This window comes from Loxodonta africana, chromosome 11 (assembly GCF_030014295.1).
Source record: "Loxodonta africana isolate mLoxAfr1 chromosome 11, mLoxAfr1.hap2, whole genome shotgun sequence".
NCBI classification, from domain to species: Eukaryota; Metazoa; Chordata; class Mammalia; order Proboscidea; family Elephantidae; genus Loxodonta; species Loxodonta africana.
This window is the reverse complement of record NC_087352.1, coordinates 43,872,011-43,895,269: the sequence shown is the minus strand read 5'-3', so window position 1 is coordinate 43,895,269 and position 23,259 is coordinate 43,872,011. Positions and strand designations below refer to the sequence as shown.

At 39.3% G+C, this 23,259-nt stretch overlaps 1 long non-coding RNA gene across 1 annotated transcript; it reads right to left on the bottom strand.

The window, feature by feature from the left end:
* Positions 1–932: 932 nt before the first annotated feature.
* On the bottom strand, positions 933–22,735 carry LOC135232842 (uncharacterized). Its single transcript, XR_010323438.1, has 3 exons — positions 22,025–22,735; positions 21,696–21,866; positions 933–3,869 (listed from the first exon to the last, which is right to left on the bottom strand). It is a non-coding gene; the product is annotated as an uncharacterized LOC135232842 (long non-coding RNA).
* Between the last annotated feature and the right edge of the window lie 524 nt (positions 22,736–23,259).

Genomic DNA, 23,259 nt, shown 5'->3' with positions numbered 1-23,259 from the left:
AACACACTTAAGGCATATTGCTTGTAATTTGTAAAAGTTTTAGGTTTTTAAAACATAAAAATCTCTGTTGCCATCAAGTGGATTCTGATTCATTGCAACCCTATCATAGAGTTTCCAAGGAGCGCCTGGTGGATTCGAACTGCTGACCTCTTGGTTAGCAGCTATAGCTCTTAACCACTACACGACCAGATTTTAAAGCATAGTCACATGCATTTTCTCCTTCGGTCCTCAGAGGATTTTTGCTTGTTGTTTTACATGCTTTTTTTTTTTTTGAATATACTACACCTTGGCATCTCTTTCAGACCTGCCACCAATCAACTGAATCTATTTCCACCAACGCTCAAGGCAGGCTCAACACTCACTGTTTTCTTTTTTCTTGTTTCTCTAGTACTTTCCTCTGAGCCACATGGACCCCCCTGTTCCATTGTGTGTTCTTATGGTTGGCATTGCAATGGATCTAACAATTTCTCAGCTGCTTTCTTTAAACTCCTGTATTTCCTCCATTTGTCTGCTTTTTTTTTAAATATTTGCCGGAGTCCAGTGCCACTCCCACCTGCTTCTCTCTTGTTGAGGACTCCTCATCCTCCCTCATCCTTTCTTCATCCTTGCTTGCAAGGATCCTTGCTCATTCTGTGAAGCCAGCTAGGCAGGCACTGGTTGCCCATCTGTCAGAGGAGGAAACCTGGAGACTAAGCCAATGTAGTATTCGCTCAAGATTTCATAGCCAATTAGTGTCTGTAACATCATCGGACCCCATTCTCTGGCTTCTCAGCCCACTCCAAGTGTGGTGTCCAAATGCCTGCTCAGATTTACCAAGGCCACGGCTTAAAATCAAAATCTCAGCTCCTATGCATACATACACATACATACATACATTTACATATACAGACACACACACACACAAATAAACCAAAATAGAAATAATATGATTTTTATATTTTTATGAAGAAAAATAAAATATGTAAATGAGGTAGAGAGTGATAGGCTTGGGGCACATCTATTTTATAAGGATGATCATGGAAAACCTCTCTAACAAAGTGAGATTTGAGTTATTATTGCTAATTAATATTAATTATTATTATCTTCCTTTTCCATGACTGTTGTTGTGTGCCATTGAGTCAATTCTGACTCATAGCAACCTTATGTGACAGAGTAGAAACTCCTGCATAGGGTTGCCTAGGCTTTAATCTTTGTGGAAGCAGATCGCCAGGTCTTTCTCCCATGGAATAGCTGGTGGATTCGAACACCCAACCTTTCGGTTGGCGCCTGAGTGCTTAACCATCATGCCACTAGGGCCCCTTTCCATGGCTAGACAGTGTGAAAAACACTGAATGGGTGGGTAACAGAATTAGAACTAAACCATAATTTGTAGCAGTTGCAATTTAACCATAATTTTGCTACAAACTCACTACAGGACAACAGGTAGCCATTCAACCTCTCCAGACCTCAGTTATTTTATCCATGCAATGAAGGGCTTTAATGAGGGGCAAAGTAAATGATTTCTAGGATTCTTTCTAGCTCTTAAATTTTATGATCTTATGAAAAGTCAATGAACTGGAATCCATCTAAGACCATGTACATAGTTACCGTATCAATACTTTGTGGCTGAAATTTAATAGGCTTGACCTGGGTCATAAAAATGTGACACTAAAAAAAAATATTAAGAGCTCTGAAAAATGTCTCTGAAGTGCATTTACAGCTTGCTGTAATGACCTTAATGAGGAAGGAGTTGGGGAAAGTAGTCTAGATCTTCATAGCCACCTAATTTTCTCATGTTAGAATGCTTAACATTTCTTCACCACTGTGGATGGGGGACAGTCATCCCCGGTTTCTTCAATGATGAAGAGTTGAAGATGGTTACTCATTGGAATATGGTGAATGTCAACCCCACACAAAATGATTTTTTTCCTTGAGGTTTACATTGGTTGGTATCTGGGATGCCTGCCTCCCAATAGATTCTGTCCCCAAAATAATCTACATAAGTCCCTGCAACCAGAGACAACTGGAATGAGGAGAAGCCAGAAAAGATGTGGTGTGGAAAATGGTTGATGAAAAAAGAAGTGACTTTGAGAATATGCTGATTTTATTAAAATATTTGTTTGTCATATGGAAAAAGGAATGGACTGATTTTGTATGGCTCCCAGACTGAGAATTAAAACTGTTGTTGTTGTGTGCAGTTCAGTCGATTCTGACTCATAGCGACCCTATGTGACAGACTAGAACTAGGCTTTCCTAGGCTGTAATATTTATGGGAACGGAGCACCAGGTCTTTTCTCCCACAGAGTTGCTGGGTGGGTTTGAACAGCTGACTTTTCAGTTTGCAGCCAAGTGCTTAACCATTGCACTACCAGGGCTCCAAAAACTAAAACTAACAGGTAGAAATTACAGGGAAGCAGATTTCTGCTCAGTATGGGGCAGGCCTTTCTTGCAAGCTGAGCTGTGCAACCAGGGATCCAGGTTGTTTCATTTTGAAGTGGTCACCAGCCTGAGAACATCTCGGGAAGATGCTTCATGGGTGTTACAAATACTGCAGAAAAGAATCCTCCAAGGTTTCTATCAAATTGAAGATCATTTGGTTCTAATGATCTAGAAATCACCACCTGTCTATCAGTTTGTGGTACTGTGGCGTGCTGGTTTACATGTTGCTATGATGCTGGGAGCTATGCCACCTGTATTTCAAGTACCAGCAGGATCAACCATGGTGGACAGGTTTCAGCTGAGCCTCCAAACTAAGACAGACTAGGAAGAAAGGTCTAGTGATCTAGTTTCAAAAATTAGTCTTATGGATCACAACAAATGTTGTCTGATATAGCGCTAGAAGATGGGCCCTCTGGGCTGGAAGGCAGTGTACAATCGCTGCAACAATGGACTCAAACATGCTAATGATCATGAAGACGGCACAGAACTGAGCAATGTTTTGTTCTTTTGTATATGGGGTCACCATGAATTGGAGCAAACTCAAGAGCAACTAACAACCACAACAATGATCTATAAATGTTACTTTCATATAAATTCCATCTCTATGAATATCTGACTAATGAGAATTTTGGGTTGAGTTGCAGTAGGAAATTATTTTGGTCTGTCTAAAATTTAATTCATGTTGTCAGAGTTGGAGGATCTCAGGTTCCAAAGGCATCTTTTACTGTGACCAATGGAAAAGGGAGGCATTTATATAAAGTATACAATTATAATATATAAGTTGTACAATTTATAGAGGCATTTTTTTTTTTTTTCATAGAGGAAGAAAAATAGAAATTCCCCATGGTAATTATTTTTGTTTTTTTACAAATGACTTTTGGACTCCAAGGCTCTATGCTCTGGGCTTCGATTCTTGCACACACTGCATTTTCCCCACTTGCTCTGATGTATCAGACACAATGCTTAGAATCTGCTTTCCAAATGGCAGTGAGAAGTTGCTTTACCTATTCATAGCCTCACCTCCAGCCCTTAGTTTATCTTCCATTTTAGTATACTTTATTTTCTAAATAAAATTCGCTTGCATTTTCCTTCCTGCTTTCTTTTCATAGGTCACCAGAGAAATCACTTATGAGAAACTAAAAACCTGGATCAGCTCAGCCAACATGGAAGACACGGCTGTGGATCTGCACCTGCCCCGGCTCAGGCTGGAAGGGTGCCAGGAAGACCTCACTCCCATATTGGCGGCATTGGGAATGACTGATATCTTGGACCCCTCGGTGGCTAACTTGTCTGGCATAGCGGCAGGAGGAGGCCTCGTGGTCTCCAAGATAATCCATAAGGCCATTCTAGAGGTTACTGAAGATGATTCCATGTTAGCACTTATTGACCCAACAGGCCAAGTGGAAAATCCTGAAATCTTCCAGGTGGATCGTCCTTTCCTCTTCTTTATCCTGTGGAAGAAAACAGAGACAATTCTTTTCTATGGCACAGTATTCAACCCTTAAGGAGGAGAACAAATGTATACTCAAACCACTTTCTAATTCTTCTAAATGGCTGGATTTTAGAATTAACACAGTTAGTAGAGTTCTCACAATATAGGTACAGCTAAAGGGATGAACTGTGATTCTTACTAATATTTTTCTTCCATCTCTACCATGTGGAATATCCACCCCATCTCTCTTTGGTTCCATTTACATTGGTTAAACAAGTTATAGCATGCCATTAACTATACTTATTAAAAAATTAAGACCAACACCACTTCTTTCTTAGCCCACAACTTACACAGAACCTCATTGATAGGTTGTTAAAATTCAAAATGCCTTTTTTCCATAGAAGTAATATTATTCAGCATGAAAAGATTACCAAGTTTGTTCCCCAAAAGTTGTTTATCTCACCTGCAACTGAACTAATTGTGTTAGGAAGAGGAGCTAACCCTCACTGGCCTTATGGTATGTTCTGGACACTCAGCTAAGCACATCACATGGATGAGCTCATTTAATTCTCACCCAAACCCTGAGAGGCAGTAATTTGTCTCCATTTTAAAGATAGGAAACTGGGACTTAGGTTTAGGAATTTACCCAAGAACACACTACCGGCCAAGTGACAGACGGGAATTTCAAACTTGAAAAGTTTGGTAATAAACCCCAACTCTTAGCCACTACCTAACCCTGTCCTATTCACAAGTCTTTGTTCTGAGACTCAGCCAGGGCCCCTATGATAGATGATGAAGCAGAGAGAAAAAGAAGGGAGTTATAATCCTCTTTTCTCTCTTCTAGGACCAGGCATAGTTTAGAAATAATATTTGTAGAACGCTTTCAAAGAAGTTTCATATTTGAGCACATTTAATAGGCAAACTGTGTTTTTATTTCATGCTCATTTCCTTTCTCTCTGCCCTGGCCACTTGTAGTCTCACTCTCTCTCCATCAAGCTCTGCTTTCTCCTGGCCTCCAGGTGTCCATAGTCTTATGTCCCCTGCCTGGGGAATCCTTTGAGACAGCTCAGTCCCTGGCCAGCATCATAGTGGAATAAGACAGAAAGAGCCCTGGATTTGGAGTCAGCAGAGCTAAGCTGAAGGAGCCCTAGTGCTGCAGTGGTAAAGCACTCAGCTCTTAACTGAAAGGTTGGCAGTTCAAACCCATCCAGGAACACTGTGGAAGAAAGGGGTGGTAATTACTCTGTCTACGAGAGTTGAAAATCAACTCAACAGCACCTACCAACAACAAGATCTATCTATATGACATAAGAGCCCTGGTGGTACAGTGGTTAACACCTACGGCTGCTAACCAGAAGGCTAGCAGCTCAAATTCACCAGCCATTCCTTGGAAACCCTGTAGGGAAGTTCTACTCTGTCCTATAGGGCTGCTATGAGTCGTAACTAACGCGATGGGAATGGATTTTAGTTTTACATAGGAAACACCAGTAATATTGTACTATTAAGCATTTACTAGTTGCCTAGAGTGTTTTGCATTGAGTAACTTTGCCCACCCTGTGCTATAAAGGCAACTTGATACATCGTAATAACACTGCCCCATAATTTGTTGTAAATACCTTCCACTGTCTAAGCCAACATCTGAGTCACTATGGTTTCCAAATAAGTACTTCCAGAAGCAGCCAAAGAGGTGCAATAAGATAATTAATACTGGTCAAGCCAAGGAAGTTTTTAAACAAAGGGGGTGGGGGGAGTCGTAGGGGGCAAGGGGAAAGTGTACAATATGTTGAAACATTCCAAATTTTTAATATTTTCATTTTAACTCTGGGAAATTAAAAAATATATATATCCATGTCCCTGATCAGCTCTGCAGGAAAATGAAAAGAAAAATCTTACTGGGAAGAAGGAGCCCTGGTGGCACAGTTGTTAAGTGCTCAACCACTACCTGAAAGGTTGGTGGTTTGAACCCACTAGCCTTTCTGCGAAAGAAAGATGTGGCAGTTTTCTTGCATAAAGATTACAGCCTTGGAAACCTTATACAGCAGTTCGACTCTGTCCTGTAGGGTAGGTATGAGTCGGAATCCACTTGATGGCAACAGATTTTTTTTTCGGGTTATTGGGAAATGTGGGATTCATGTGATTTCCTACAAAAATAAAATTCTGAGTATCTAACGGTTAGTTCTCTTAGAAAACGCAGAGGCTGAGTAGTAAACCACTGTCTCTCTAATGTAAACAAAATATATAAGCAAGAAAAGAATAAACAGACCCCAAGAGCTGACTGGTATTGAAAATGACACACTTAGGCAAGAAGGTACCCGTCACCCAGGTTCTTCATTGCCAGGACATGCTCTGGAGCCCATGGCAGCCAGCTCTGTTGAAGGGAAGATGTTGGTCATGGAGAGCCAGCCTTGGCTCTTCCCAACAGGCATTTTGGTGTTCTCAGGAAGCTTACTTACTTGGGCCACAACTTTTTGTGTGATGCCTTTGGTTCCATTCATGAAAAACAATTGTTATTGATAAAAAGAAGAGATATTTAAATAATTTTAGAATTTCTTTCATAAATGAATTCATTAAATACATGGATTTGTCCCCCAAGTGAATCCATTGATTATCCTCTTTCTGAACTCTACACTAAGTCTTGTCAACAATTATCTGATCAGGTGCTGTGTTCCATTAGCATTTTTTCTCTTCTAAAATCCAAACCATTTTGAATTTTTTTCCCTTGACTTGCATATTTATGTTGATTGGCCTGTGCAGGCTTGTAATTTTGCTATACTCTACACTCATGTGTTTATTCCTCACGCTCCTCTACTTCTCCCTCCAAGCTCTGCCTTACCTCAGCCTTCACAGCCACATTTCCACACTCTTCAACCCATTCCATTCTTCTGCCATCCCTTACTTCTTCTTTTTCATTCCCTTAGTCATATTTGTTTCTGCTTTTCCTTCGGGGAAAGATAAACTGTTTTGTTTCTTCTAGTTAGTTAGGTGCCATCAGGTCAGTTCTGACTCATAATGACTCTATGTACAACAGAACAAAAAGCTGCCTGGTCCTGTGCCATCCTCACAATCGTTGCTGTGCCTGAGCCCATTGTTGTAGCCACTGTGTCAGACCATATCATTGAGGGTTTTCCCCTTTTTCTCTGGGTCTCCTAGACTATCATAATTCCCTTATGGTTTTTCTCTCCAAACTGAAATATCACTCAATGGCACTCAATGTGAAAAATTTGAAATTTTTCTTTCCACAGTAATGAGTTAGAACTTTAATCATAAAATCACTACTGAATATATAAATCATTTGACACTTTCGATTAATACACTTTGTTTTAAGCAGCATACGACCCATTTGATAGAAGAAGACACAATGCAAAGTTAGATTGCAGTTTTTACTTCTCAAAAACAGGTATACGTAAGAATACTGCATATCTGACATACCAAAAATCCCATAAAGTAACTACCACCCATGAATACACTAAATTTCTTAACACCCAAAGGCTGAAATGCAAAAACAAAAAACCAAACCCAGTGCGGTCGAGTTGATTATGACTCATGGCGACCCTATAGGACAGAATAGAACTGCCCCATAGAGTTTCCAAGGGGTGCCTGGCGAATTCGAACTGCTGACCCTTTGGTTAGCAGTCATGGGACCTAACCACTATGCCACCAGGGCTTCCAAGACAGAAATAGTAAATAGAATACTACGAATTCCACCTATTTAATGAGAACGAGTCAAATAAAAAAGAAGAAAAACATCCACCCGCAGAAAATGTAAGAGAGAGAGTTGCATAAAAGGGAGAAGAAGACACTCAGAAATCAACCATTAAAAAAGGCAATAAAGAGGTGAGGTGGAGCCAAGATGGCAGAATAGATAGCCGCTTCTGGCGAGCCCTCTTTACAACAAAGACCAGAAAAAACAAGTGAAACGAGTATATTTGTGACAAGCTGGGAGCCCTGAGCATCAAAGGGAAGCTTAGACAACGAACTAAGGGGCAGGGGAAGGAAGAGACCATTCAGAAGTGGAGAGGAGTTACCAGACCTGAATTGCGGGGAGCTCTCAGGCACCATTCCCAGAATGGCGATGGTGGTGGCGGCCGGCTGGTACTAGCCTTCGGCCACAGTTTCCTCAGGGAGAAGCAGCCAGCCACACAGCCTACTCATACCTCCGGAAACAGAGAAGCATGGTGCTGTCAGCAAAAGCTGAGCACTTGTGTATATTTTAATGTGCCCCCCACCCCCAAGCCGACTTCAGCAGCTGATTTCCCTGGGCCTGAGATAGGCCCTACTGAGCACCTAGAGCCATCCTCCCAGCCTTGGAGAAGGAATAAATTCACAGTTGGGGGAAAAGATAATTTGCCAGATTCACTAACCAGGGGCGCTCAGGACAGAAGCAGCTCTTGTCCAGGCATAAAAGGTCCTTGGACTTTGAGTACCTTTTTTTTTTTGGCGTGGACCTGTGTGGGCCTATTTCGGGAGAATAGGCCCTTGTCGGCAGACTCCAACCATTTCAGCTGTGTGGCGGAGAGGTGAGTGTTTGACGTTTGACATTGCTTTGCTTATTAAACAAGGTCCTCACCTACCCACATCAGGGGCCGAAGGACTGGAAGCTCCACTCAGGTCACCAAGCCACCCGTGACAGGGGCCCAAAGATAACTGGTACCTCCTAGTCCTTACAACCAAAAACTTTGGGTGCCCATGGTCCCTCTGCAGAACCCACCTACCAGCACACTCCAGGGAACAGAGACGTGTTTTCTTTAGAGACACTTGGGGGTCAGTTCTCAGCCCCCAGCCTTGTTCAGAGCATGACCCCCTGGTACAATCAGACACCGATATATATGACAATCACCCCTGCCCCTCTAAGACTGTAGGACAGAGCCTGTACCACACACTTGATGATCAGCTACCTGGAAACCTGAGCTGAACTCATACAAGAAATTGAATGGACTCCTAGACTGATATACCTGATAACAGCTCTAGCCACCTGGGGACAGGACACCAGAGCTCCAAAGGTGAAAATAATCAAGCTAGCTGACTCAAGCAACCCATAGGGGTATACCAAAACAAAACAAAGCAAGGAGCTACGACACAGTAAGCAAGCATAAACTAATACAATAACTTACGGATGGCTCGGAGACAACAGTACAATATCAAGTCACATAAGAAACAGACCATGATCACCTCAAAAGGCTCTCGAAACAAAGAATCCAGGGATCTTCTAGAAGAAAGTGCATTCCTGGAATTACCAGATGCAGAATACAAAAGTTTAATATACAGAACCCTTCAAGACATCAGGAAGGAAATGAGGCAATACGCAGAACAAGCCAAGGAACACACAGATAAAGCAACTGAAGAAATTAGGAAGATTATTCAGGGACATGATGAAAAGTTTAGTAAGCTGGAAAAATCCGTAGACAGCAATCAGACATTCAGAAGATTAACAATAAGATTACAGAATTAGACAATTCAATAGAAAGTCAGGGGAGCAGAACTGAGCAAGTAGAAGCTGGAATTTCTGTACTTGAAGATAAATTGCTTGGCACTAATATATTTGAAGAAAAATCAGATAAAAGAGTTAAAAAAAATGAAGAAAACTTAAGATTCGTGTGGGACTCTATCAAGAGAAATAACCTACAAGTGATTGGAGTACCAGAACAGGGAGGGATAACAGAAAATGCAGAGAGAATTGTTGAAGATCTGTTGGCAGAAAACTTCCCTGATAGCATGAAAGATGAGAAGATTTCTATACAAGATGCTCATCGAGCTCCACATAAGGTAGACATGAAAAGAAAGTCACCGAGACATATTATAATCAAACTTGCCAAAACCAAAGATAAAGAGAGAATTATAAGAGCAACAAGGGATAAACAAAAAGTCACCTACAAAGGAGAGCCAATAAGAATAAGCTCCAACTACTCAGCAGAAACCATGCAGGCAAGAAGGCAATGGGACGACACATTTAAAAAATTGAAGGAAAAAAATTGCCTGCCAAGAATCATATATCCAGCAAAACTGTCTCTTAAATATGAAGGTGAAATTAAGACATTTCCAGATAAACACAAGTTTAGGGAATTTGTAAAAACCTAACCAAAACTATAAGAAATACTAAAGGGAGTTCTTTGGTTAGAAAATCAATAATATCGGGTATCAACCCAAGACTAGAACACTGGGCAGAGCAACCAGAAGTCAACCCAGACAGGGAAATCCAAAAAAACAAAACAAGATTAAAAGAAAGAAAGAAAAAGTCCAACACAGGGTAATGGTGATGTTATTATATAAAAGAAGACAACATTAAAATAATAAAGAGGGACTAAGAAATGTAATCATACACCTTCCATATGGAGAGGAAGAATACGGCGATACAAAGAAAGAACAGTTAGTTATAAATTTAGAAAAATAGGAGTAAATAATAAGGTAACCACAAAGGAGACAAACTATCCTACACATCAAAATAAAATACAAGGGAAAAGTACAGACTCAGCAGAAATAAAATCAATAACAACAAATATGAGGAAAGGACAATATATAAAGAAAATCTACTCAGCACATATAAATCAAGTGGGAAAAAGAAACTGTCAACACACATAAAAAAGACATCAAAACGATAGCACTAAATTCATACCTATCCATAATTACCCTGAATGTAAATGGACTAAATGCACCAATAAAGAGACAGAGAGTGGCAGAATGGATTGAAAAACAAGATCCGTCTATATGCTGCCTACAAGAGACACACCTTAGACTTAAGGACACAAACTAAAACTCAAAGGATGGAAAAAATATATCAAGCAAAAAACAATCAAAAAAGAGCAGGAGTGGCAATATTAATTTCTGACAAAATAGACTTTAAAGTTAAATCCATCAGAAAGGATAAGGAAGGACACTATATAATGATTAAAGGACAAAACACCAAGAAGATAGAACCATATTAAATACTTATGCACCCAATGACAGGGATGCAAGATACATAAAACAAACTCTATCAGCCTTGAAAAGTGAGATAGCTCCACAATAATAGTAGGAGACTCAACACATCACTTTCGGTGAAGGGCAGAATATCCAGAAAGAAGCTCAATAAAGACATGGAAGATCTAAATGCCACAATCAAACAACTTGACCTAGTAGACATATACAGAACACTCCACCCAACAGCAACCAAGTATACATTCTTTCCTAGTGCACATGGAACATTTTCTAGAATAGACCACATATTAGGTCATAAAGCAAGCCTTAGCAGAATTCAAAACACTGAAATATTACAAAGCATCTTCTCTGACCATAAGGCCATAAAAGTGCAGGAAAAGCAGGGAAAAGAAATCAAACACTTGGAAACTGAACAAAACCCTGCTCAAAAAAGACTGGGTTATAGAAGACATTAAGGATGGAATAAAGAAATTCAGAGAATCCAATGAGAATGAAAACACTTCCTATCAGAACCTTTGGGACAGAGCAAAAGCAGTGCTCAGAGGACAATTTGTATAAAAAAATGCACACATACAAAAAGAAGAAAGGGCCACAATCAAAGAATTATCCCTACAACTTGAACAAATAGAAAGAGAGCAACAAAAGAGACCCACGGGCACTGGAAGGGAACAAATAATAAAAATTAGAGCTGAACTAAATGAAATAGAAAACAGAAAACAGAAGAACAATTGAAAAAATCAACAAAATTGATAAACCACTTGCCAAACTGACAAAAGAAAAGCAGGCGACGAAGCAAATAACCTGAATAAGAAATGAGAGGGGTGATATTACAACAGACCCAACTGAAATTAAAAGAATCATATCAGATTACTATGAAAAACAATACTCAAACAAATTTGAAAACCTAGAAGAAATGGATGAATCCCCAGAAACACACTACCTACCTAAACTAACACAAACAGAGGTAAAACAACTAAATAGACCCATAACAAAAGGAGAGATTGGAAAGGTAGTCAAAAAACTCCCAACAAAAAAAAAGCCCTGGTCCGGACGGCTTCACTGCAGAGTTCTACCAAACTTTCAGAGAAGAGTTAACAGGACTACTGCTAAAGGTATTTCAGAGCACAGAAGAGGACGGAACACTACCAAACTTATTCTATGAAGCCACCATATCCCTGATACCAAAACCAGGTAAAGACACCACAAGAAAAGAAAATTCTATATCCCTCATGAATGTAGATGCAAAAATCCTCAACAAAATTCTAGCCAATAGAATTCAACAACATATCAAAAAAAATAATTCACCATGACCAAGTGGGATTCATACCAGATATGCAGGGATGGTTCAACATCAGAAAAACAAGTAATGTAATCCACCACGTAAATAAAACAAAAGACAAGAATCACATGATTTTATCAATTAATGCAGAAAAGGCATTCGACAAAGTCCAACACCCATTCATTATAAAAACTCTCAGCAAAATCAGACTAGAAGGAAAATTCCTCAACATAATAAAGGGCATTTATACAAAGCCAATGGCCAACTTCATCCTAAATGGAGAAAGCCTGAAAGCATTCCCCTTGAGATTGGGAAACAGACAAGTATGCCCTTTAACGCCACTCTTACACAACATTGTGCTGGAGGTCCTAGCCAGAACAATTAAACTAAAGAAATAAAGGGCATCCAGACTGGCAAGGAAGAAGTAAAAGTATCTCTATTTGCAGATGACATGATCTTATACACAGAAAACCCTAAGGAATCCTCTAGAAAACTACTGAAACTAATAAAAGAGTTCAGCAGAGTATCGGGATACAAGATAAACATACAAAAATCAGTTGGATTCCTCTACACCAACAAAAAGAACATCGAAGAGGAAATCAGCAAATCACTGCCATTTACAGTAGCCCCCAAGAAGATAAAATACTTAGGAATAAATCTTACCAGAGATGTAAAAGACTTATACAGAGAAAACTACAGTACACCTCTGCAAGAAACCAAAAGAGACTTACATAAGTGGAAGAACATACCTTGGCCGTGGATAGGAAGACTTAACTTTATAAAAATGTCTATTCTACCAAAAGTGATCTATACATTTAAGGCAATTCCGATCCAAATCCCAAAGACATCCTTTAATGAGATGGAGAAACAAATCACCAACTTCACATGGAAGGGAAAGAGGCCCCAGATAAATAAGGCATTACTGAAAAAGAATGAAGTGAGAGACCTTGCTTTACCTGATTTTAGAAGCTATTATACTGCCACTACAGTAGTCAAAACAGCCTGGTAATGGTACAACACCACATACAAGGACCAACGGAACAGAATTGAGAATCCAGACATAAATCCATCCACATATGAGCAGCTGATATTTGACAAAGGCCCCAAAACAGTTAAATGGGGAAAAGGCAGTCTTTTTAACAAATGGTGCTGGCATAATTGGATAACCATCTGCAAAAAAATGAAACAAGAACCATACCTCACTCCATGCACAAAAACTAACTCAAAATGGACCAAAGACCTAAATATAAAATCTAAAAAGATAAAGATCATGGAAGAAAAAAAAAAGGGACAACATCAGGAGCCCTAATACATGGCATAAACAGTATAGAAAACATTATAAAGAATGTTGAAGAAAAACTAGATAACTGGGAGCTCCTAAAAATCAAACACTTATGCTCATCCAAAGACTTCACCAAAAGAGTAAAAAGACTACCTACAGACTGGGAAAAAGTTTTTAGCTATGACATTTCTGATCAGTGCCTGATCTCTAAAATCTACATGATACTGCAAATCTCAACTACAAAAAGACAAATAACCCAATTAAAAAATGGGCAAAAGATATGAATAGACACATCACTGAAGACATTCAGGTAGCTAACAGATATACGAGGAAATGTTCACAATCATTAGCCATTGGAGAAATGCAGATCAAAAGTATAATGAGATTTCATCTCACTCCAACAAGGCTGGCATTAATCAAAAAAAACACAAAATAATAAATGTTGGAGAGGCTGTGGAGAGATTGGAACACTTCTACACTGCTGGTGGGAATGTCAAATGGTACAACAACTTTGGAAATCGATTTGGCACTTCCTTAAAAAGATAGAAATAGAACTATCATAGGATCCAGCAATCCCACTCCTTGGAATATATCCTACAGAAATAAGAGCCTTTACACAAACAGATATATGAACACCTATGTTTATTGCAGCACTGTTTACAATAGCAAAAATATGGAAGCAACCAAGGTGCCCATCAAAGGATGAATGGATAAATAAATTATGGTATATTCACACAATGGAATGCTATGCATTGATAAAGAACAGTGAGGAATCTGTGAAACATTTCATAACATGGAGGAACCTGGAAGGCATTATGCAGAGTGAAATGAGTGAGTTGCAAAAGGACAAATACTGCATAAGACCACTGTTATAAGAACTTTAGAAATAATTTAAACTGAGAGAAAAACATTCTTTTGTGATTACGAGAAGGGGGAGGGAGGGAGGGTGGGAGAGGGGCATTCACTTATTAGATAGTAGAGACCCACCTGGATCAAAGGAAAATGAAGAACACCGAGGACACAAGGTGATTACGAGCCCAAGTGACGGAAAGGGCCACATGAATCAAAGACTACATCATCCTGAGACCAGAAGAACTAGATGGTGCCTGGCTACAACGGATTACTGCCCTGACAGGGAACACATCAGAGAACCCCTGAGGGAGCAGGAAAGCAGTGGGATGCAGACCCCAAATTCTCATAAGACTAGACTTGATGGTCTGACTGAGACTGGAAGGACCCTGGTGGTCATGGCCCCCAGGCCTTCTGTTGTCCCAGGACAGGAACTGTGCCTGAAGCCAACTCTTCAGACATGGATTGGACTGGACAATGGGGTTGGAGAGGGTTGCTAGTAAGGAGTGAGCTTCTTTGATCAGGTGGACACTTGAGACTATGTTGGCATCTCCTGCCTGGAGGGGAGATGAGAGGGTGGAGGGGGTTAGAAGCTGGCGAAATGGACACAACAAGAGAGAAAGGAGGGAGAGAGCGGGCTGTCTTATTAGGGGGAGAGTATTTGGGAGTTTTTTTTTTTTTTTAGCAAGGTATATATGGGTTTTTGTGTGAGACTGACTTGATTTGTAAACTTTCACTTAAAGCACAATAAAAATTATTTTAAAAAAGGCAATAAAGAGAATTTGGAAAGGTAAATAGCATTTCAAATTACCTCCAAGCAACATAGACTTTTAAAGATAGACGATTTTTGTTTTTTAAACTAACAATGGCTTCTAGTAGATAGCATGGATTTAAGAAAAGTGCCTTGACTTCGTATAAAGAAGATACATTTTAAAAGACGGAATGTATGTGTAATACACATGGTCAGACAAAAGTGACCGTGGAGTTGATTACCTCCATGCCTTTCGTTCAAAGGAATCCCTTATTTCGTATTTAATTCAACTATTTCGTTTATATTCACCAGCATTTCCATTTTTACACATTGATCATGTTGTATATAGCTTACTCGCTCTCCTAATGCACAGCTACGTTCTGATCTGTCCGTGTATCTACGAGAGTAGTAGTGAAGTTAGTCAGTGAGCCAGTGGGTACAAATGAAGTTAGTCAGTAAGCCAGTAAGTCAACCAACATGAGTTGGTTGAGCATCTGTAGGAAAATGGCGCCACCCTAGAGTCTCGGCCTCCGATAAACAACTAGAAGACTCTGTTGCACAAGCGATCTTCATCTCCCTCACACAGCCCTCCTCCCAGGGCGGCTGCAGAGAAACTGCCCGAGGGCTGTTCTTCCACCAGCAACCCTGTTCTGGCAGATTTGTGCTGATTCACAGTGAGTGACTCTGGTTTAAGAAAACTTTGGCATAAAATGAAACATAAAATTTGAAATATGAATCAGTCTCTTAGATCTTGACGTTTTAAAAATTGACAGAAATGAGTGAGGAGAGAAAACCTGCCAAAATCACGAATAAATCATTAGGCTGAATGCTTAAACAAGCTTCATCTGGAGCTATCTTGGACCAAGCACCCTAGATGGCCAAAGATTCAGGATTGAAACATTGTGATTAATTTTATGGGAATAATTAAAAGTTTATAGTAGACATCATACATTTCTACATGGAGAATAAAATGTTTCAAAGTAGAAAGCCAGATATGTGAGAAATAAAATTAAAAAAATTTAACATTGTCATCTGGAAGCAAGTATTTTATTTAGGAATTAATTGTTTCTAAGATATAGAACCATAACTTGTGCATCCTCACATTTTCCCTATTGACACAGAATTTTTTAGAAAAGAACCATATCTGTACTTCTGTGACTGTTCCATAGAATTTTCACAACTCATGCAACACTCTCTACCTCCCTTTTTAATACAGACAACAAAACTGATCAAGTAAGCATTAATGACAATAATTATTAAAACAGAAAGAGGATTTGCTTCCAATTTTAATTAACAATTTTATCTAGATCATAATTTGCTTAGGTCAGATGCTGACACTAGTATTTCTCAAATTGGGCAAGGATTTCATCTATGAAGAAACACAGAAGAAATAGAATAAGAAGGGGGAAGTAAGGCAAATGCCTTGGATTTGTCCAGCTGCTCTGAGGGGTTGAAAGCACTTCCTGCAGTTGTTTAGGTCTTCATGGGAAGTGCGGCTCTCTCTCACCATTGTAAACACACAACCCAGGGCATATGGTTTTGATTTCCAAACCAACCAGGGATTTTTTTTTTTAAGTTATAATGTTGTTTTCATTATGTTATAACTGTGTGAGTTACTAAGGTGCTAGTTAATAAAGTGAGGAAAAATGTTTGAAACTGCAATAATATTTCCTTGAGATAATTCCTGGATTGTGGATAGTTTATTATAGATGTAGATCTTTTTTGCAAAAAACTCTAGTACGGTCTGTAAATAATAATCTATAACCCTTGCAAAAATGGCACTGATTAAAAAAAAAAAAGAAAAACAGAAAACAACAAATACTGTCAAGGCTTTGGGAAGATTGGAGCTCTTATACACTACTGGTGGGATCGTAATATGGTACACCACTATGGAAAACAGTATGGCACTTCCTCAAAAATCTAGAAATAGAACTACCTTATGATCTAGCAATTCTACTCCTAGATATATATCTGTCATGGACTGAATTGTATCCCCCCAAAATGTGTGTTAACTTGATTGGGCCATGATTCCCAGTGTTGTGTGGTTGTTCTTCATTTTATGATTGATGTGATTTTCCTTTGTGTAGTAAATCCTAATTTCTGCCTGTGTCAAGATCAGATTATGTTAAAGAGGATTAGGGTGGGATGTTACACCCTTACTCAGGCCACATCCCTAATCCAATGTAAAGGGAATTTCACTGGGATGTGGCCTGCATCACTTTTTATCTTACAAGAGATAAAAGAGAGAAGCAAACGGAGAGACAGGGGGATTTCATACCACCAAGAAAGCAGTGCCAGGAGCAGATCACATTCTTTGGACCCAAGGTTCCTATGAAGGGGAGCTCATAGACCAGGGGAAGATTGATGACAAGGGCCTTCCTCCAGAGCCGAAGGAGAGAGAAAGCCTTCCCCTGGAGCTGATGCCCTGAATTTGGATTTCTAGCCTCCTAGACTGTGAGAGAATAAAATTCTGTTTGTTGAAGCTATCCACATGTGTTATTTCTGTTATAGCAGCACTAGATAACTAAGACAATATCCAAAAGATATAAAAGCAGTGACATGAATAGATATATGCATACCTATATTCATTGTAGCATTATTCACAATAGCAAAAAGATGGAAACAACCTAAATGCCCATCACTGGAAGAATGGATAAGCAAATTGTGGTACATACATACAAGGGAATACTACACAACTATGAAGAATCATGAGAAGCAAAACATCTTATAGCACGGATGAATCTGTAGGATGAAATAAGTCAATCACGGAAGGGCAAATATTGTATGATCTCACTACTATAAAAAGTCAAGAATAGGTATACACACAGAAAGGAATGTTCTTTGGTGGTTACCAGGGATAGGAGGGGAAGAGAGAGAGAATCACTTTCTAGATAGCAGACACTTGTTATTTTTGGTGATGGGAACAACAATACCAAATATGGGTGAAGTCTGCACAACTAGGCCAAAGTAAATGAGGACACTAAAAAAGTACACGAGAAAAAGTGACAATTTCAGTAAATGCTAAAACATATACAGTTTTGCAGCAACAGTAATAACAACCAAAGCTATGTGCGTGGTTACATAGGTAGATATGGATGCATATATGTGTATAGGAAGTTATCTGTGAGTATGTGTGTGCATGTATTAGCATTTCTGTAGGCAAATGTATATTCATGTTTGTGTGTGCTGCATATGTGTTCATATATATAACAAAGCACAAAGGGGGACAGTTATGGAGACTTTCTAGATATATCCAAACACTTCACAGGATTGGTTTACAGAGTTAAAGGGCTTAGGACCATAGTCTTGTGGGAAAACTCAGTCAATTGGTGTAACTTTGTTCATAAAGATAACGTTCTACAACCTAGTTTGGTGAGTAGTGTCTGAGGTCTTAAAAGCTTGGGAGTGGCCATCTAAGATACAACTATTGATCGCTCTTCCTCTGGCTCAAAAGAGAAGGAAGGAAATCAAAGACTCAAAGAAGAAACTAGTCCACAGGGCTAGTTGCTCTCATGAACCATGACCTCTTCTAGCCTGAAATCAGAAGAACTAGATGGCATCTGGCTACCACTACTGACCGTTCTGATCAGGAACACAATAGGAGGTTCTGGATCGAATGGGAAGAAAAATGTAGAAAAAAATTCATATCCCTAAAAAAGGCCAGACTTACTGGACTGATAGAGACCAGAGGAACTCCTGAGACTATCACCCTGGGATACCATTTGAATTTGAAACTGAAGCTACTTCTAGAGGTCACCTTTTAGCCAAATAATAGATTGGCTTATAAAATAAACAATATCACCTGTGAATAATGTGCTCCCTTTATCAATCAACTATATGAGACCAAATGGTCAACATTTACCCAAAAACAAAGATGAGAAGGCAAGAAGGGGAAGGGAAGCTAGATCAATGGACACAGAGCAAACAGAATGGGAATAATGAGAATGCTGACATATTGTGAAAAGTATAACCAATATCATGGGACAATTTGTATAAAACTTGCTAAACGGGAGCCTAATTTGCTGTAAACTTTCATCTAAAACACAACAAAATATTTTTTAAAGAATGGAAAGGAAAAGAAAACCAGTCATTGACTGGACCCTTCTGTCCCACCCCAATCCCACTCTCAGTTCATCTAGGGATAAATGGAAGTTAAGTCTGAAAAAATTGACAAGGTATAGTTGAAAGACCCAAAAGGAAACTAGCGAATGAGAGGAGCAGGTTAAATCTTCACGAAATGCCTTAATTACTTCCTTCTTAGCAAGAAGGTTGTATAATTTATGGTTGTTGTTAGGTACTGTCCAGTAGGTTCCAGTTCTTAGTGATCCTATGTACAGCAAAATGAAACACTGCCCAGTCCTGCACCATCCTCACAATCGTTGCTGTGTCGAACCTATTGTTGCAGCCACTGTGTCAATCCATCTCGTTGAGGGTCTTCCTCTTTTTCGCCAACCCTCTACTTTACCAAGCATGATGCCTTTCTCCAGGGACTGGTCCCTCCTGATAAAATGTCTGAAACACTTGAGATGAAGTCTTGCCATCCTCACTTCTAAGGAGCATTCTGGCTGTACTTTTTCCAAGACAGATTTATTCGTTCTTCTGTTAGTCCATGGTATATTCCATATTCTTCACCAATGCCATAATTCAAAGGCATCAATTCTTCATTGGTCTTCCTTATTCATCCACCTTTTACATGCATATGAGATGATAAAAAATACTTTGGCTTGGGTCAGGTGCACCTTAGTCCTCGAAGCGACATCTTTGCTTTTTAACACTTTAAAGAGGTCTTTTGCAGCAGATTTGCCCAATGTAATACGTTGTTTGATTGCTGCTTCCATGGGTGTTGATTTTGAATCCATGTAAAATGAGATCCTTGACAATTTCAATCTTTTCTCCATTTATCATGTTCTTGTTGGTCCAGTAGTGAGGATTTTTTTTTCTTTATGTTGAGGTGTAATCCATACTGAAGGCTGTATTCTTTGATATTCATCAGTAAGTACTTCATGTTCTCTTTGCTTTCAGCAAGCAAGGTTGTGTCATCTGCCAATTGCAGGTTGTTAATGAGTCTTCCTGCAGTTCTGATGCCCTGTTCTTCTTTGTATAGTCCAACTTCTCAGATTATTTGCTCATCATACAGATTGAATAACTATGGTGAAAAGAAACAACCCTAATGCACGCCTTTCCTGATTTTAAACCATGCAATATTCCCTTGTTCTGTCTGAATGACTGCCTCTCGGTCTATGTACAGGACCCATCTGTACATAAGGAAGTACATAAAAAAGGGAAGAAGAAAATATTTTTGCCACACTCTTTTGAGGTCAGTTATCCTAACCAAAGTTGTTTGAACACTTCTGCATTTTTCTCATCATGAAGACATACCCCCATTATTCCTTGGGTGGTGCAGATGATTAAACACTCAACTACTAACTGAAATGTTGGTGATTGGGAACCACCCAGAGGTGCCTCGGAAGACAGGCCTGGAGATCTTCTTCTGAAAGGCCACATTCTTGAAAATTCCATGGAGCAGTTCTAGCCTGTCACATGGGGTTGCCATGAGTCAGAATCAAATCGATGGCAACTTACAACAACAAGACGTACTTTAACATTCAATGCTAATTGTAATCTAATTACCCAAAAGACTTCACCGGAAAAAAAAAATCCAACACTGTATTTTATCTCAAGGCAATAGAACTAACCTCATTTTGAAAAAAAAAAAAAGCAACAACAAAAAACAGTCTATATACTCAGTCTTGTATTATTATAACATCTTAAATAAATTATTTTACAATATGGAGCTTTGGTTGCACAGCGGTTAGAGCTCTGCTGTTAACTAAAAGTTTGGCAGTTCAAATCCACCCACCACTCCTTGGAAACCCTATAGGGGAGTTTTACTGTGTCTTATAGGGTTGCTATGAATCAGAATCGACTTGATAACAACAGGTTTTATATTATACTATTATTCTTACATATGCTCCTAAACTTGTTAGGAATTTGGGGTGGAATTACTCAGGTATATAAATGAGAGGAAAAAAGCAAAAACAAAACCCATTGCCGTTAAGTGGGTTCTGACTCATGGAAACCCTATAAGACAGAGTAAAACTGCCCCATAGGATTTCCTAGGTTGTAATCTTTAAGGGCCTGAGAAGCAGCTGGTGAGTTTGAACTCCTGACTTTTGGCTATCAGCTGAGCCCTTAACCACGCACCACCACTAAAAAAGGGCTCCTTAAATGAGATGAAAACAGTGGGGAAAACCCAGTAGATTTTTTTTTTTTCCTCAAAGTATTTTTTACAAGGTCATACTTAAAGCAGTTTATTTTCCTGTAATACTGATAACCACTTCTATTTCAGCTGGGGCCATACTTTTGATCAGTGTAAAAAATCATTTTAGTTACAGTTATTTTTTTTTCAAATATAGGGGTTTAGATGAGAGCAGGAGAAAGGAAAGCTTTTGAGAGAACTTTAAATACATGGTCTATTAAGACTAAATGTCATAGTCCTGCTTTGAATCATGGTGTTCAAATATCTATCACTCAGTAGTATGAAGTTGGCATGGCTGGCCAACAGCATCATCTAGAAGCAGAAGAGATCCTGGGAGGATTAGGAAAATGAAAAACAACATTGAATAAAGACTGGCTTTCACTTTAACAAAATATTGTCATCGATTCCAGTGAGAAGAAAAGAACACTGCTTCTGCACAAGTACCTCATCAGGGGCACCCTCCTTCTCTCCACTCCAAAAGCCACAGCTGCCATGGAGTCGGTTCCAACTCACCATGATCCCACATGTGTCAGAGTAGACCTGTGCTCCACAGGGTTTTCAACAACTAATGTCTCAGAAGTCGATCACTAGGCCTTTCTTCTGAGACACCTCTGGGTGGACTTGAACCTCCAAACTTTTGGTTAGCAGCCGAGTGCATTAACTGTTTGCACCACCCAGGGACTCCTTTCAATGGACAGAGATAGGAAATTAATATGATATGATATATTACATAACATAACATAGCATAGCATAGCATAGCATAGCATAACATAACACAACATAGTCATGAATTCACACTGAAGTATACAAATCAAATTGAACATTACTGGGTTCTTCCTTACCTTGTTCCATTTCATATTTATATCTCCCTTTTCCCACAATGAAAAGCCTTGATTCCCTATAACATCAATATATTTACTTGCTTCCTCCAATGCACACACAAAAAGTTTCGGCATCAATGTGGAACTCTTTAACAGTTTGAAAATTATTTAGAAAGTAACAGTTCATGTCTTCTTCCTGACCCCTAGTGTTCACTTGGTCCCATTTTAGGTTTTCAGATGGTTCTTGAAAAATATCAGGGTGCCTCGACCTCAGCACTATTGACATTTTGTTCCAGATAATGCTTTGTTGTGGGGGCAGCATCCACTGGTACCTCAAATAGCACCACTTCTTCCTTTCCAAGTTGTGACAATCAAAAATGTCCCCAGGCATTGTCAATGTCCCCAGGAGGGGGGGCAAAATCACTCCTGGTTGGGATGCTGCTCTACATAAACACGCAATAGAGAGTAATGCTGTTACAAATACTTTCTAAATATAAATATCTGAGTCTCTGCTAAAGAAAATGAGTCATCATTAGATTTTCCCAGTTTGACTCATTTAATGATATTTTCCAAGGTGCCCAGGACTGTAGAATTTGAGCATTTGCTACACAGTTTTCAAACAAGGGAATGGCAAAATAAATAGTAAAATAAAAACAATTCCAGAGTGCAAATATGCAATGGAAGTATCACTTCATTACCAAGGCACACAAGAGAGCTAGGTAAGGCAGTGTTCTGTCTCTTTGCAAATATGCTCCATCATGGATTAAGATCAGTTGGACTGATCCTTAAAGAACTGTGTAAAAAGTTCTCATTTGTCTTTGAAAGCTTACCATATTCATATTTTCTATTGTAGTTTTTATGGCTATTCTGATGATCTGGAGAGAGACTAAACTTCAGGAAATATGTGTGCTGTATTGTAAAGAACAAACTCAGAAGGAACTCACAAATTTGCCTATTCTCTTGTTTCCAGCATTGAAAGACATCACCTCTCAGAAAGACACAAACCACTAATCTGAACCAAAGGAGGTGAATAAGAGTTGTGCTCTCTGGTGAGGTGGGGCCAAGATGGTGGAATAGACAGATGCTTCTGGAGAGCCCTTTTACAATAAAGACCCAAAAAAACAAGTGAAACAAATATATTATGACAAGCTAGGAGCACTGAACATCAAAGGCAAGGTTAAAAAATGAACTGAGGGGCAGGGAGAGGAAGAGATGGTTCAGAAGCAGCTGCAAAGGGCTGGAACTAGGATTTGGCC